This window comes from Gossypium hirsutum, chromosome A12, assembly GCF_007990345.1.
Source record: "Gossypium hirsutum isolate 1008001.06 chromosome A12, Gossypium_hirsutum_v2.1, whole genome shotgun sequence".
NCBI classification, from domain to species: domain Eukaryota; kingdom Viridiplantae; phylum Streptophyta; class Magnoliopsida; order Malvales; family Malvaceae; genus Gossypium; species Gossypium hirsutum.
This window is the reverse complement of record NC_053435.1, coordinates 89,399,217-89,415,294: the sequence shown is the minus strand read 5'-3', so window position 1 is coordinate 89,415,294 and position 16,078 is coordinate 89,399,217. Positions and strand designations below refer to the sequence as shown.

At 31.4% G+C, this 16,078-nt stretch overlaps 2 long non-coding RNA genes across 2 annotated transcripts; one reads left to right on the top strand and one right to left on the bottom strand.

The window, feature by feature from the left end:
- Positions 1–32: 32 nt before the first annotated feature.
- LOC121210962 (uncharacterized) lies at positions 33–1,140 on the bottom strand. Its single transcript, XR_005906274.1, has 2 exons — positions 599–1,140; positions 33–268 (listed from the first exon to the last, which is right to left on the bottom strand). It is a non-coding gene; the product is annotated as an uncharacterized lncRNA (long non-coding RNA).
- Positions 1,141–14,033: 12,893 nt separating this feature from the next.
- LOC121210961 (uncharacterized) lies at positions 14,034–14,898 on the top strand. Its single transcript, XR_005906273.1, has 2 exons — positions 14,034–14,179; positions 14,505–14,898. It is a non-coding gene; the product is annotated as an uncharacterized lncRNA (long non-coding RNA).
- Positions 14,899–16,078: the final 1,180 nt, after the last annotated feature.

Genomic DNA, 16,078 nt, shown 5'->3' with positions numbered 1-16,078 from the left:
TAATTAAAGTTATATGTGTATTAAACATTAAAGAAAAAGAAAACCAAGAAAATTGTAATAGAAAATTTTGGCCCAAGTCAACAAACAATAAAAAAAAACTACCCAAACCCATTTACAAGGCCCAAACTAAACCTTAGCCCACTCAAAACATTACAACACAAAAAACCCTTGCCCCCATCTGCCTTTAGCCGTCGCACGATCAGCAGACTGTCTTGCACACCGCTCCCCCGTGCACGCCACCTCCACGTGCCTGGCGTTTCTCTGTCACCTGCAAAGCAAGAGGAACACGCAAGCAAGAAAAACAACGAAGAAAAAGACAAAAAAAAAGCAGAAAACAAAATGAAAATGGACAAAAACTAATCTTGTATCTGGCCATAAAGCCCGAAACTTCATCTTTGTAATTTTTTACGCACACAAAGATCAGAAAAGAAATAAAACGGAAGTTTTAAAAGGTTTTGCTTTGTTCTTTTTTCTTTTTTCTTTCTTTCATTTTCTGTTTATCTTTGTTTTTTATGTTTATTCATTTATTTCCTTCTTTTAAAAAATCTATTTTAATAAAAAGGCATAGATTTAAAAAAGAAGAAGGAAAAGGGCGTACCTGGGTTGCGCTCCACCGCCGTACCGAGCGGCCTTATAGGCTGGATGTGGAGGGGAGTTTTAAAAGGGAGAGGGAGAGAGCAAAAAAAAAAGAAAAGAAAGAACTCCCTGTTTTTTTTTAAAAAGAAGTGCAGAAATGAGGTTAAAAAAAAATTGCTTTTATAGAAGGCACAAAACGGTGCCATTTTGCACCTAGGTCACCAGCGCCAAAACGGTGCCGTTTAAGGTGACCCGTGAGCGACCCGACCGGTACCCAGGGGGATCTGCGTGTTTCCCGTTATTGGGATATTTATGCGCGAGGTCCTTCTGCCTTTGTGCGTGTCACAGTTTGGTCCCTTCATTCATTTATTTATTTTTTATAAATCTGGCCGCATAATTTTCTTCTGATTTCATTTGAGTCCCTACTGAAATTATGCGCATAAAGGCTGGAAATATTTCCTGTCCAGTCCCTCGCCGTTTCAGCATGATTCATTTCGGTCCTTGATGGCCTTATTTTCATTATTTACAGTTTTTACCTTAAATTTTAATTCTATTTCAGCCTAATCCTTAGTCTGTTTAATTGATTATTTTATTTATTTTTCTATTTAAAAAAAAGACTATTATTTATTATTCACTTTAAGTTTATATATTATTTATTTCAAATCATTTTTTACATAGTATATATACCTAAACTATTACTCATTTTGAATTCTACATATTTTATTTATTTCAAGCTATAACACCTCATTTATTTTGAGATTATTTATATATATCTTCTTACTTTAAGCTTTTATAAATTATTCATTTTGGATCATTCATATACATAATTTTCTATTTAAACGGTTTATACATTATTTATTTCAAATTTCTTTTACATATTATTTATTTTAGATATTTTATACATTATTTATTTCAAACAATTTTTATATATACATATTATCTATTTTAAAGTTCTCCATATATATATATCATTCTTTCTAAAAAAAAAAGAACCGTTTTGTATATTGTTGATTTTAACTTTCTTTCCTATTACAATATTTGTTTTAAATTCATGCATTGTCATTTTAAAGTTTATTTTGCAATTGTTTTATTTTAGTTTGCTTTCAACTATTTATTTTTAAATTGTATTATTTAATTCACTTGTCTTTAATTATTAATACTAGTATTTAAATGATGTATGTCGTGAGGCTATTGCCATTGTGTGTTCTCTAATTTGTTTATTCTTGTTCATATTATTGTCGTTCGCTTGTGTAATATTGAACTCATGTATTATTGTCCACACTCATTACTATATTTTATTTCATATCATCGCCTCATGAATTAAACCCCAACACAGTTATCCAACTTAGATCGCTTTATTTTATTTCAAACAAAATAAATGTACGCTGTTAAATATCGTACTCGCTATATTTCAAAAAGAAAATTTTCTAAATAAAGTAATATTTCGCATTTTAGGAAATTCGAGGAATCGTGCCCTAACTTACGGGGTTTCGGTTTTCTCGTTATACCTAAATGGCCAAATATCCTTTTAAGTTTCAAAACACATGAAATTTCAATTAAAATTAAAGACAAACCTGCGCTCGGGAGTTCATGGTATCGCGTCCTAACTTACGGGATGTGATACTCCGATATCTCGAGACAAGGAAATCTTTAGCAATCATTTTGAGCTAATTCAAGTGTTTTCAAAATCGACATTGACAAAAAAGGATCGTATCTTAAATCTATTCCCAATTTTCAATTTTCGACATTAAGACACTAACTAATCAATTCGGTACCAATTTTGAGCGTGACGAAAGTGCTAATCCTTCCTCACACGTAACCGACTCCCGAACCCGTTCTTTCAAGTTTCATAGACCAAAAAACATCGTTTTAGTAAACTAAAATGTTTTATTAAAAAAAAGGTGATCTGATCACACCTAATAAAGATCGGTGGCGACTCCCATTTTAATCTTTGCTTTCAAACAAAGTCGATTCCTATTTTCAAAAAAATGGTTTCGAAAAAAATCATATCATCTTTCTTCTTCCTTCATTGCGGTTTTCACCATTAGAGAAAACAAAGGTTTGGTCAAGCCTTTCCTTATGCATGTAAGTCCTTCGACCATCCTTTTTTTTTGTAAATTTTATATTTTTGAGATCGTTGCAATTAGGTTCAGCTAACTTGTACCTCTGTTTTCAAAACTATTAAATATTTTAAAAGTTTTCATTGATGAAATTGGAAGCTTATGATGTTTAATAGCTTGATTATAAGCTTAGATGTGTTTAATGACTAATTTGTAAAGTAGTTTTTGGTTAGTTTTAAGTTTAAGGACTAAAATGTAATAATGTAAACTTTGATATGAAATTTCTAATATTTAGAGGGTTTTACCGGGATGTAATTGAAATTTAATTGTAAAATAAAGCTTGAATTTGAAAGATATAATAGTTTCGATTTTAGGGACTAAATTGAAGAAAATGTAAAAGTTTAGAAAATTTGTATAAAATGAAATTAAAGATTCATATGCTTTTATTTGAGTACTATAAAGTATATGGAATTGATATCTTGAACTTAATTATTATATAGATCAAGAATCGAAGCAACCGGTAGATAACCGAGGAAAAGAAAAAAATTACGATTAGTCCCTGACCTTTTTTCTACTGCTATTTATACTTGATAAGTTCATATGGGGTAATCATGTTTATAAATGTGTTGAATGGATTTAATTTAATAGCTTATAGCATATTGATTATATTTTGAAATGGTATTTGAATTGTGCAAATGTAAGAAAAGAACGAAACTTTAAAAAAATGTCTTAATATGTTGATAGAGTCCGGATGAATGTAGGATAAGATACAATTGGCATGCCAATAGGGTTGATTGTGCGCCAGTAAGGGATATGTGTAAAAGATGATGTGGAGTAAAAGATTTGACGGAGACATCACAATTTATGCCGGAATCCTGCATTTGTTATGGATTACCGAGCTTTGTACTATGGTGCTTTGGTGTGGTGTAGTTAACACTTTTTTAAGCCATTTGGTATGGTGAAGGGATGAAATATATTACATGATAGGATATTTGTGCATACGAGCTTTGCACTATGATGCCTTGATGTGGTGTAGTTAACTCTTTTTTGAGCCATTTGGTGTAATGGAGGGATGAAATATATTACATGATAGGATATTTGTGCCTACGGGCTTTGCATTACGGTCTTTGGGTGTGGTGTAGTTATCACTCTATTGAGCTATCTGGTCTGGGGGAGTTACCTGCGTATCTATATCTTATTATTTAGTTCATTGGACTAATTGTTTAAAAGAAAGAGTATTGATTGATTCCATGAGATACATGGAAATTGATATGTTTGAAATGCATGGAAAATGGATATGTTTACATGGTTATTGAAATGATATATGATTGAATTGAACAAATGATGAGTAATATGTTTAACAGTTACTTAGAAATGATATCGAAATGAATGGATAGTTAATAGTTTATATGTACGAAATGCTCACATTGTAAATGTGATATGTTGTGACAGATATATAGATAAATTAGTTAAATTCAGTATACATTAATGTGATTTGAGGTAAATTATCATTTTAATCCTATGAACTTACTAAGCTTATTTAAAGTTTACCCTGTTTCATTTTCTATTTTTTGTAGTTGATATTTTGCGAAATTGGAAAAATTGAATTATCCTGAATATCACACTATCCAACCCTCGTTTTGGTAGACATTTAATCATTCAACTTAGTTATGTGGCATGTAAATAAGAGTTGAATTTTATTTACGTGTTTTTGGATTGAAAGTTAAGTGTTTAATAGTATTGTATAAACTATGTGTGCATGTTGGCATGTGGATATGATATCTTATGGCTTGGAAATTGTAATTTTGAATGTAATTGTTAAGTATGTGAAAAGATGTATATATTATCATTAGGGTTTTGGTAGGTTTGATGATGATATGGAATGATAGAAAATGTGAGATTTTGTTGGTGGCTATGGTATAACATTTTGATGGTCAAATTATATGTTATTAGTATTACAAGTGAGCTTATGCTTGTTGTCAAATGATATGTTATTACATTGCAACTTTTAGATGATAGAAAATTGGTTTGTTGATTACATATAAGACACATGAATGGCTACGTTCTAATTTGGCATGAAATGGGAATATACTTTGGAATTGGTTAATGTTGTACAATGATGCCTTGAGGCATATTGGTTAGAAGTAGGAAATGGTTTTGTGCATTTTGAATAGTTATAAGGAATGGTTAAGTGCATACTCATGATATAGTTAAAGATTTGGTTTGGTAGCTTACATAATAAGGTATATATTTGCACATACGGTTTATCACATGGCTCAATTTAAGTTCGGAATTGTATGCAAAACATGTTTGTCGAATGATTAAGATATGATGAATGTTATGTTGAAGTTTTGAATCAAATTCACATGTTCCTGTTTTGTTTATTACTAGAGCATCTCATAATCTGATTCCAGCGACAGAGATGGGTGAGGGGTGTTACACCTTCCGGGTGATTTAGATCTTGACCTAATCAAAGAAGGGATGTCATCTGATTTACCATTCCGCTATCTCGCCACCCCGTTAATTTGCCACTCTGTTTGCTCGCCACTCTGCTTCCAACTCGCCACCTTCCCCAACTCGCATGTTTGCCAGCTAGCTGATTTGCAATTAGTCACCTCCCTGTTTGTCGGCTAGTCTGTTCACCATTCTCTAGCTCCACCTCTTAACTCGACTGCTCACGAGAAGGCCTCTTCAGAGATACCTCTCAGGTTATGTATCAAACCTAGAAGGATAACATATCATTGTGCATGACACCTAGTTGTACCCTAACATGTCCCATCAAGAAACTTTGCTTTATAAATATGAAAATACCTTCCATGAGAAGGGGACTAGAGGAAAAAGCCCTCAAAAAATGTTAAACCAATATTAACTATAAATAAATAAATTGTTGTTAATTTTCTAATTCTTTTCACTCCCGTAGTTGTTTTTATACATATATTTGTTTGAACTTCTTTTCCACTTGTTGATCCTTATTTTGCTTTGCATTTGACTTAAATCTTCTCTTCAAATCACTAAAGAAGGGTTTCTATTTATTGCCTTAGTTTGAAAAATACCATACCCTAATGCTAGTGTACATTGTGCCTAATTCAAGTTTTTACTTATTAAATTGCTAAAATAATCCCTCAAAAAATTAACAGTATTATTTAACTGTTTCAATTACTTTGATAAAAAATTAAAATATTCTAAAAAATAAAATAAAATAAAATAGAAAATCAGATTGAAGCTTAAGAATCAATTCGAGATTGCTTCTACGAGGTTGTGGATTTTTTAATTAATTAAGAATAAATTTCAATTTAAAATATAAATTTATTAAAATAAAAGTTATTTATTTAAAACTTCATCTTTAAATTATAATGATATATATGATATATTGTTTTTTTAAGAAAACAACATTCATCTATCGATATAAACAAATACTACATATAAAGACCAAACTTACCCTAACTAACAGGCTAAACCCCGCACACCCAAGCCTTAGAGCCCTTCTACAGTGGTTACATTGTGATATCATCCATAACAAGATCACATAAGCACAGAGGAATAGTTGCGTGCACAAGCGAGTTAGCATAGAAGGAAGTCACCCAACCCAACTGATGAGCAACCTGATTAATGACTCGCTTGACCCAAGAGAAACTGACATGTTAAAATGAAGCTTGCAGCACTCGACAATCATTAACCACAAGGCTGAATTACGAGAGGTTTTCATTGTTTGAACGAAGGGCAAGCACAACTTCCCTACAATTGGTTTCCACATATTGTCCATGCCCTGGTCTTTAAGCCATGAAAAGGCTTCCTGAATAAACATGACTTTCGCGAGATGAGAATCATAATAAGAAGTAAGGATGAAGCCCGATAAAGCTTGTACAACGCCCCATGCTTGTTCCAAACCACCACAACAAAGTGAATGGTCTGGCGACCCAAAGGGATTGCATCGATGTTACATTTGCAGATACCAACTGGAGGAGGTGACCAACCAGTAGTAGCTTCAGGTCGAGGAGGAGTATGCTACTGCACTAGACGATAAGTTGAATGAGAGGCATGCAACCTTGGAGGTATTGATAAAAAAGTCATAAATTTGTGTCGGTGTAGCTTGCTCGTTCTTCTAAATGGACAGATTCCGGAAATAGCATAAGTTCCACAACAACACTCCCACTATAGATATCATCCCTTCTTCACCATCCTATAGCAGCAAAGTGAGCCAGCCAAGTACTATTGACAACGGGGGCACAATCCCGGCCTTGTCCCAAACACCTATCGCCACCATGCACGACAACAACATATGACCCAACCCCTTCAAATCCCTACAACGAACGCAATTGGTTAGGACTAAACACCCTTTCTTAGCTAGTCAACAATGTGTCGGAACAAAGTTCCTCTTACACTGCCAAAGAAAATCCTTTACTTTCGGAGATAGGGAAACATTCCAAATGCTCAGCTATGGTCCCTCAAAGTTAAAATAATATTTTAGTACTATTTATCAAATTGAATACAACCTGATAGGCGAATTTAATAGTATATATCCACGATTTTCCATGAGGCTAAATTAATTTGTCCGGGCGTTGGAAGGGACATCCGGGAGTTGGAGAATGTGGGCGACACCTACAGGAGCCAAAAAACTGTCGATGAGCTCCTTGTCCTAAATTATGCCTGTCACATTCAGAAGATCACAAGCTCGCAGCATATCCAAGCCCAACAAAGAAGTGGGTTCAATGAAAAAGTTAGATGTATCGTCAACCATTGGTTCGTGAAAATACGAATATAACGACTATCCCCAAACCTCCACTGGATACCTTGAACCATCAAGTCCTTGGCTTTATAGATTCTTCGCCAGACCAGTGAGAGATTAGTACCCTCTGAAGCATATAACAACTCTTCCCTCGAAAAATATCTTGCTTTGAGGATGTGATTGGGAAGAGAATCTAAAATGGAGAGAATCCTCCAACTTAAAACAATAGAGGTTCTGAAAGCCCATACCATCATATTTTTTTTACACACAAAGTCTATCCCATGATGCCCAAATTGTGACACCCCACACTCAGTCCGTAGACAGACTTGAATATGAGAAATCCATTGTCGGAGCAATTCAAACTAATTTGAATGCAAATTTATTAACATTAAACTTATCATTATCATAAAATTTTAATCAATCATTATTCATAATCATTTGCACATGTTATAGATGTGTATGGACTTCATTTATTCATTTTAGTTCCTTGAATTTCACTTCTCATGCATTTCATAAACTAGCCATGAAATTAATTAATTTCCTCAATTTAAACACTAATTATTTCTTTCATTGTACTTATTCTTTCTCTTATCACTCATCCATCATTTGACACTTAACTAACGGACCCTATATACAAGATCATTTGATCATACATATCAATACACTTTATTTATTATTCAATTTAGTCCTTAAAGATTACAAATGAATTTACTTGCAGCTTCTCTTCACATACTATAAATCATATCACTTTCTCTATATGGTTTACAATATTTCCACTACTTTCTTTTCACTCTCACTTCATAATTGTAACGACCCGATTTCTAGTGGTACAAGAAATTATGGGTTTGAGACCCCATTTTCATAAATCAAGTCTGTAAATATTAAATAAAGGTAATTACAAACTTATCATATAGGTGATTTGAATTTGTATAGGTAACTTAGGCAAATTAGCGATTAATTAAGGTTTATGGACTAAATTATAAAATCCAATCGCTATAGATTTTTAATTAGAAAATGACTTAAGGTCTAAAATAGCAATTAGGCCATGTCAAAGTGGGTGTTAGTGGCTGGTGATGTTAGTAGTGGATTGATTAAATAAATTAAAGTTAAGTAAATTGTAATGACTCGGAAGTTAGTAGTATCGAAAATATAATTTCAGAATCCTGTTTCCATAAATCGAGAAAATAAATATTAAATGTTAATATTTATGAGGTTAAATAGAAATATATTAAATTTTGCTGTCAAAACCATTTTTTTGATTTTTTAAAAAACGAGGATCGACTTTTTAAAACCAAATGTGGAGTTGCCACCAATCTTTTATTTTGGTGTGATTGGATCACTTTAATAAAATATTTTATTCCATTTAAATCCATTTTGGCCTATGAAATTTGAGAAAACGGGTTCAGGAGCCGGTTACGTACGAGGAAGGATTAGCACCCTCGCCACGCCCAAAATTGGTACCGAATTTGATTAAATAATGTCCTTATGTCTAAAAAAAAATTTTGAAACACGATTTCTTTTGAAACACTTGAAGGGCTCAAATTGGACGTCAAGATTCGCTTGTTTCAAAGGAATAGAGTATCACATCCAGCACGTTAGGACATGGTCCTTTAAACCCTCAAAACTACGATCAATTCCGATTTCTAAAAGCCCATACACTTGAAGATTACAAAAGGATGTTCGCTTATTTGGTCCAACGAAAAAAAAAAAGAAACCCAACACGGTAGGGCACGATTTCTCGAACTTCCAAACATTGAACATTGCCTTGTTTTAGAATTTAAAAAATACGGATGAAATTTCAAAGGAATATTTGATTATTTTGGGCGAACAAAAAATCGAAACCCAACACGGTAGGGCACGATTCCTCGAGTTTCCAAACATCAATCATTACCTTTGTTTTAGTAAATTTTCAAATAAACAATGGTAGAACTAGCTCAAAATGTATTGACTTGAAATAAAATAGAATAATTAATTTTAAAGAGTTGGATATTATAAAGCGACATTTGTAAACCAAGAGAAAAAAAATGAAAACATGAGATAATATGCATGCATGAAATATAACAGTTGATGAATGAAGATAATATAACCTTATTTAACCAATCAAATCAAACAAATAATTATTTTAAAACAACAAAATTTACAAGCATGGGTGAACAACAATTGATTTAATAATACATAAAAACAAGTAAACGCGATATAGCAAATATACATGAAATAACGTGAGGACAATTAACTAATGAAATACCAAACAATATAAAACCATTATGATACTAAAATAATTTCTAAAAATGATGGACTAACGAGCAAAATATACTAGGATTTGAAATAAGTTATGAAAGAAAAAAAACTAAGAATATAAATATATAATTTTTAACATTTACGTTGCAAAAACATTTGAATCAAATAAAATGCCAAATATTTAGAAATAAAATATTTATTTAAAATTGACAATATCTATACAATAAAGATAATTAAAAAAATACATAAAATATGAAAGAATAGCATGGGTATAAAATATGAAACTAAATATATGTACATGTGAATAAATTTTAGAAACAATTATATGCAAAAATAACATGGAATTAAAAAAAATGAATTATGAGATTAACTCAATTATGCTATAAATTATATATGTGCAAATATATGTCAAAGCATTTAAATGTGATACTATATAAAATTTTAAAATAGCTTATTATAAAGAAGGGTTCTAAAATAATAATTTTATACACAAAAACAAAGTTTTTAGAATAGCTACATATATAAGTAAAAATATTAAGTAAATTTTGAAACAATAGGTGTTTTAAATAGAAAACTCCATTAAAATAATATATGTACAAATATAACAAAAATAGTTAAACAAAATTTTGTATAAATGATTAAAATAATATGAGATAAAATAAACTTCAAAACAAAGATTATATAAAATAAAGTAAAGTTATCAAAATGATTTAACACACATAAAAAACTAAATGGATTTTCAAAATCATAATAAATAGAAGACTCGATTAAAATAATATAGGTACAAGTATATAAAAAGATTTTAATTAAATACTTATGCAAAATGTTAAAATTATATAATGTAAAAAGAACTTCAACCTAATTACAAATAAAAAACACAAGAAAAAAAATATTGAAATAGATAAACATATATATATACAAAAAAATATTAAATGTATTTTAAAATGGTGAGTTATACAAATGGAAAACTAAATTAAAATTGAATTAAAATAAAAGGGATAATTTAAAAATAGAATAAACTATTGGGATTGAAATAGGGACCTATGCGCAATGCGCGCGAATTTACAGGGACCAATGATGTAAATATCCCCGATCCCGAAACACTGCATTAAGGCATGGACTAAAATGAAAATATGCGCACATTTCAAGACTGAATTAAAAAAATGAAATAAAACAAATAGCAGGCAATTGAACAACTGTGCGAATAGGGAGGACCAAACGCACAATTAACCCTCAAGGACCCAGTGCGCAGATCTTAACTTGGCACGGGTCGGGTCATCGGGTTTAAGGTTTCTAGACGGTGTCGTTTCAAAGCCATTGAGATTGGCTCAAAACGACGTCACTCCCTATGCTCCATACAAACCAAAGGAAACCCTAAAAATGAACCCCTATTTTAAACAAAATTAAAACAAAAACTTAAGTTTCCCATTCCTCTCATGCGGCCGAGCTAGATGGTTCTTTGCCCCACCACTGTTTTGCTTCTATATTCCAGTGAATCGCACCAAATGAAGGCATGGTTTGCCTTATTTGAAGACGTACTCGAAGGTTTTACTATTCTTGAGCATCAGAATCCTCACTTATACTTCGACTATTACGAAGCCAGCAAGGATTCAATGGTCAATGTCAAGATGAGTCCCTCTATTTTGTTTCAATATACTAAAACACATACAAAATGAAAAGAAAGAAGATAAAACAGATTCAAAGAAAGAAATATAAGGTGCTCGAAATCACCTTTCGATAATTTCGTTGCTTTTTACTCAGTATTTTTATTTCAGTGTGTGTAACCCCTTACAAAAATGAAATCTCTTGGCTTTATAGCCGAAAAGAAAAATCAAATAAAAATACAAATTTTTCTATTTTTGTATTTGCTGTTGGCCTATTGCATTTGGTGTGCAAGTACGGGCTACGGGGCCAGCTATGGGGCGTACGGAGGTGTGCGTGGCACTCGGCGTAGGGCGTACGAAGGTCACTTGTGGCGGTCGTACGGTGCTATGGGCTGGGGGCTGCGGCGCTCCTTGTTGCTAGGGTTCCCCTTTCTGAAACAAGAATTTGGGTCATTTGGGCCATTGGGCCATTTCTGCATTTGGGCTTTTGGGTTCCTTGGGTTAGGATTATTAGGTTATTCGGGTTAGGTTTATTGGGTTAGGGGTTAGTTTGGTATTTAATGCTTGGGTTTGGCTTGGTTTAGGCTCGAAAATCTGTAAATAGACCTTTAAATTTGGACTGTTATAATATTTTTATTATAATAATTTTTTCTTTTTGTGTTTTGTGTTTGTACGGGCCTAAGCTAAAATTGGGTCTTACATTTGGTATAGTAATTTTTAAAACCATTTTTAAATCGAGTTTTGGAAAATGGGAATCGACTTTAAGAAAAACGAAAACGGGAGTCGCCACCAATCTTTTAGGTGTGATTGGATCACCTTATAAAATGTTTTGTTTTAAAACATTAATTTTGGTCTACGAAAATCGAGAAAACAGATTCGGGGTCGGTTACGTACGAGGAAGGGTTAGCACCCTCGTAACGCCCAAAAATTGGTACCTAATTGATTATCAAGTGTCTTTAATGTCGGAAATTTAAAAATTTTAAGATGCAATCCTCTTTTAATATTTTTGATTTTGAAAATTAGGGTTCACTTCTATCAAATAAATCAAAATATTACATCCAATAAGTTAGGATATAATATTTTTAAGATATCTGACACTAAGTTAGCGTTGTTGGAAATCCCTATCTCGAAACAATGAAACGCCATATCCAGTAAGCTAGGACACAATGCCTTGAAGTTCTGAGACAGTTGCTTGCACTTAGAAAACCTTAAAAACTTAGAAGGGTGCTTGACTATTCGAACTCAACGAGAAAAGTTGCAACCCAATAAGTTAGGGCACTACTTTTCTCGAAATTTCCAAACACTAAGTATTGCCTTTATTTTTGAAAGCTTTAAAGTCTCGTTTTTTAGATCGATGCATAAAGGAGCATATTAACATAACATACGGGATAACATGTTATAGTAATAGGTAAATAAAAGCACAATAGAATAAATATCATACATTAACTAACATATACATATAAGAAACATGGAAAATTTTAAATAAGTAAAATATACATAAAACACGATATATATTTAAGAAGAATAGGTAAAAACACATAAACATGTAATTCATTGTATATTTAAACATATTGATAATAAAAATGATGCATGATATACAATTTGACACATATATATAAAAAAATACAATAAAAATAATAATATGTCAAGCACTCAACATTTAATAAAATTATGAGACCAACATCTAATGTATTGACATATATAAAGAAAGGTTCAATATATATATTAAAATATAAAATAAAGTGAGTAATTATTGATAAAAAAACCTAAAATATAAATTAAAAAATGTTTAAAATAAGTTATATATAATAATATAATATGAATAAAATATAAGGAAATATAATATAAAATAATAAAAATATAATAAGTAATTTGCATATAAAATATAGTAAAATAAATAGTATAAAAAAATAATATATAAAAATATAAGAAAGATAGATATTATAAGGAATATTAAATAATAAAATATAGTATGTAATAAAAAATTCATAAACAATTATAATGAAATATAATATGGTATACGTATATTATAAAATAAATAGGATATGAGTAATTTTCATAAGAATATTATAAAATAAATAATATACATATATAAAATATATAAATAAAGAAAAGGTTTAATATATATAAATGGAATATGAATACTGTTATAAATAAGGATAATATATACTATTATTTATTAATAACTTTTTTAAAATTTATTTGCCATTTACAAATTTAGTAAATAGTAATACAATTTTATAAAAATATATAAAGAAATATATAAAATAAAATATATAATATAATATAATTTATAGATAAAATATATGATAAAATAATGTATTGGATAATAACAATAATATATAACTTAATATTTATAAAAATATATAAAGTATTTAAAGTAAATTAAAATATAAAAAGGATTAAAATTGAATTTAATTAGAAAATCTAAGGTTAATATGCAAAATAGTAAAAATTCTGGGCCTCGTTCCAAATGCGCGTTAAATTCAGAGGACTCACTGGGCAATTAGTCCTAATCCTAAAAAACGACGTCGTTTCCCAGAATAAGTTTTACTGGCCATTGGGACTAAATTGAATTAAATGTAAGAAATTAGGGCTAATTTGAATAAACATAAAATGAAATTGTAAATATTAAAAAGGAGGAAGGATCAATTGGGAAATTTACCCAATTCACAAAAAACACGCGGATCCTCCCCAGGTAATCGGGTCAACACGCGGATCCTCTCTGTTGAAACGATGTCGTTTTAGTGCTTATCAAGCTAAGCCAAAACGACACGTAGGACTATAAATGTTAAAACCTTAACCCAAAATTCATTTTAGTACCCCACTTTAAAAAAAACTTGAAAATTCTCTGAAAAGGAGAGAAGGGGTAGTCCAGCCTTCGGTCTCCAACTACAGTGCAGTGCCTGCACACGCGCCTCACGCGCCGTCATACGCGGTGGTCTGAGGGTTTAAAAACCTTCATCGTTCCACAGGTAACTCCTTTTCTTTTGAATGTTACTAGTTTCTTTAAAAAAAACAGTTTGTATATTTGTCTAAGAAAAGAGAAAAAAAACGAAATATGAGATAAAAAAATCACCTTCGTTTCTTGTGAAATATCTCTAATATATTATTGCAAAATATTTGATGTACAATATCTTTGTGGTATTTTTCTCTCTGTATGTGTGTATCGTAAGTACTTTTTTACAGATTTGAAGAAAGGCTTTATAGCCTTAGATTGTTATGGTTTAGGAAAGAAATCAAAGATTTCTTTCCATGTTTGCCTTGGTTTTCTGTCATTGTCTCCTCTTTTGTTCGCAGGTAATCCACGAGAATCTCACTCGATCACTAATGCTTGCGCGCTGATGGAGCCAACGCTGAATTCTGGCGTGACTTGCGCATCGATGGTGGCGCAACATCTGATCACGACTCGCTTGGTGGTGATGATTGGGCCATTGAATTTGGGCGAAATGAAAGGTCGAGTCGCTTAGAGTGCCCGAAGCTTCCAGAATTTCATTGCGGCGCTAAGTTCTCAGGAAACCCTAGAGTTTCCTTGCCTGTTCTTTTGCAACTTTGGGCCTTTTCGGCCCCGTGTAAACCTGGGTCCAGGTGTTGGGTTATTTTTGGGGTATAAATGGGTCCAGTAAACTTAAGTGGTTTGGATTTGGCTTTAGCACTGTAAACGGACTGTTTATAAAATAACTGGACTTTATTATTTATTATTTATTATTTTAGTTTAAGGCTCGAGCGAATTTGGGCTATTACACAAATATAACAAAAATATTTAAACAAAATTTTGTATAAATGATTAAAATAATATGAGATAAAATAAACTTCAAAACAAAGATTATATAAAATAAAGTAAAGTTATCAAAATGATTTAACACACATAAAAAACTAAATGGATTTTCAAAATCATAATAAATAGAAGACTCGATTAAAATAATATAGGTACAAGTATATAAAAAGATTTTAATTAAATACTTATGCAAAATGTTAAAATTATATAATATAAAAAGAACTTCAACCTAATTACAAATAAAAAACACAAGAAAAAAATATTGAAATAGATAAACATATATATATATACAAAAAAAATATTAAATGTATTTTAAAATGGTGAGTTATACAAATGGAAAACTAAATTAAAATTGAATTAAAATAAAAGGGATAATTTAAAAATAGAATAAACTATTGGGATTGAAATAGGGACCTATGCGCAATGCGCGCGAATTTACAGGGACCAATGATGTAAATATCCCCGATCTCGAAACGCTGCATTAAGGCATGGACTAAAATGAAAATATGTGCACATTTCAAGACTGAATTAAAAAAAATGAAATAAAACAAATAGCAGGCAATTGAACAACTGTACGAATAGGGAAGACCAAACGCACAATTAACCCTCAAGGACCCAGTGCGCAGATCTCAACTTGGCATGGGTCGGGTCATCGAGTTTAAGGTTTCTAGACGGTGTCATTTCAAAGCCATTGAGATTGGCTCAAAACGACGTCACTCCCTATGCTCCATACAAACCAAAGGAAACCCTAAAAATAAACCCCTATTTTAAACAAAATTAAAACAAAAACTTAAGTTTCTCATTCCTCTCATGCGGCCGAGCTAGATGGTTCTTTGCCCCACCACTGTTTTGCTTCTATATTCCAGTGAATCGCACCAAATAAAGGCATGGTTTGCCTTATTTGAAGACGTACTCGAAGGTTTTATTGTTCTTGAGCATCGGAATCCTCACTTATACTTCGACTATTACGAAGCCAGCAAGGATTCAAGGGTCAATGTCAAGATGAGTCCCTCTATTTTGTTTCAATATACTAAAACACATACAAAACAAAAAGAAAGAAGATAAAACAGATTCAAAAAAAGAAATATAAGGTGCT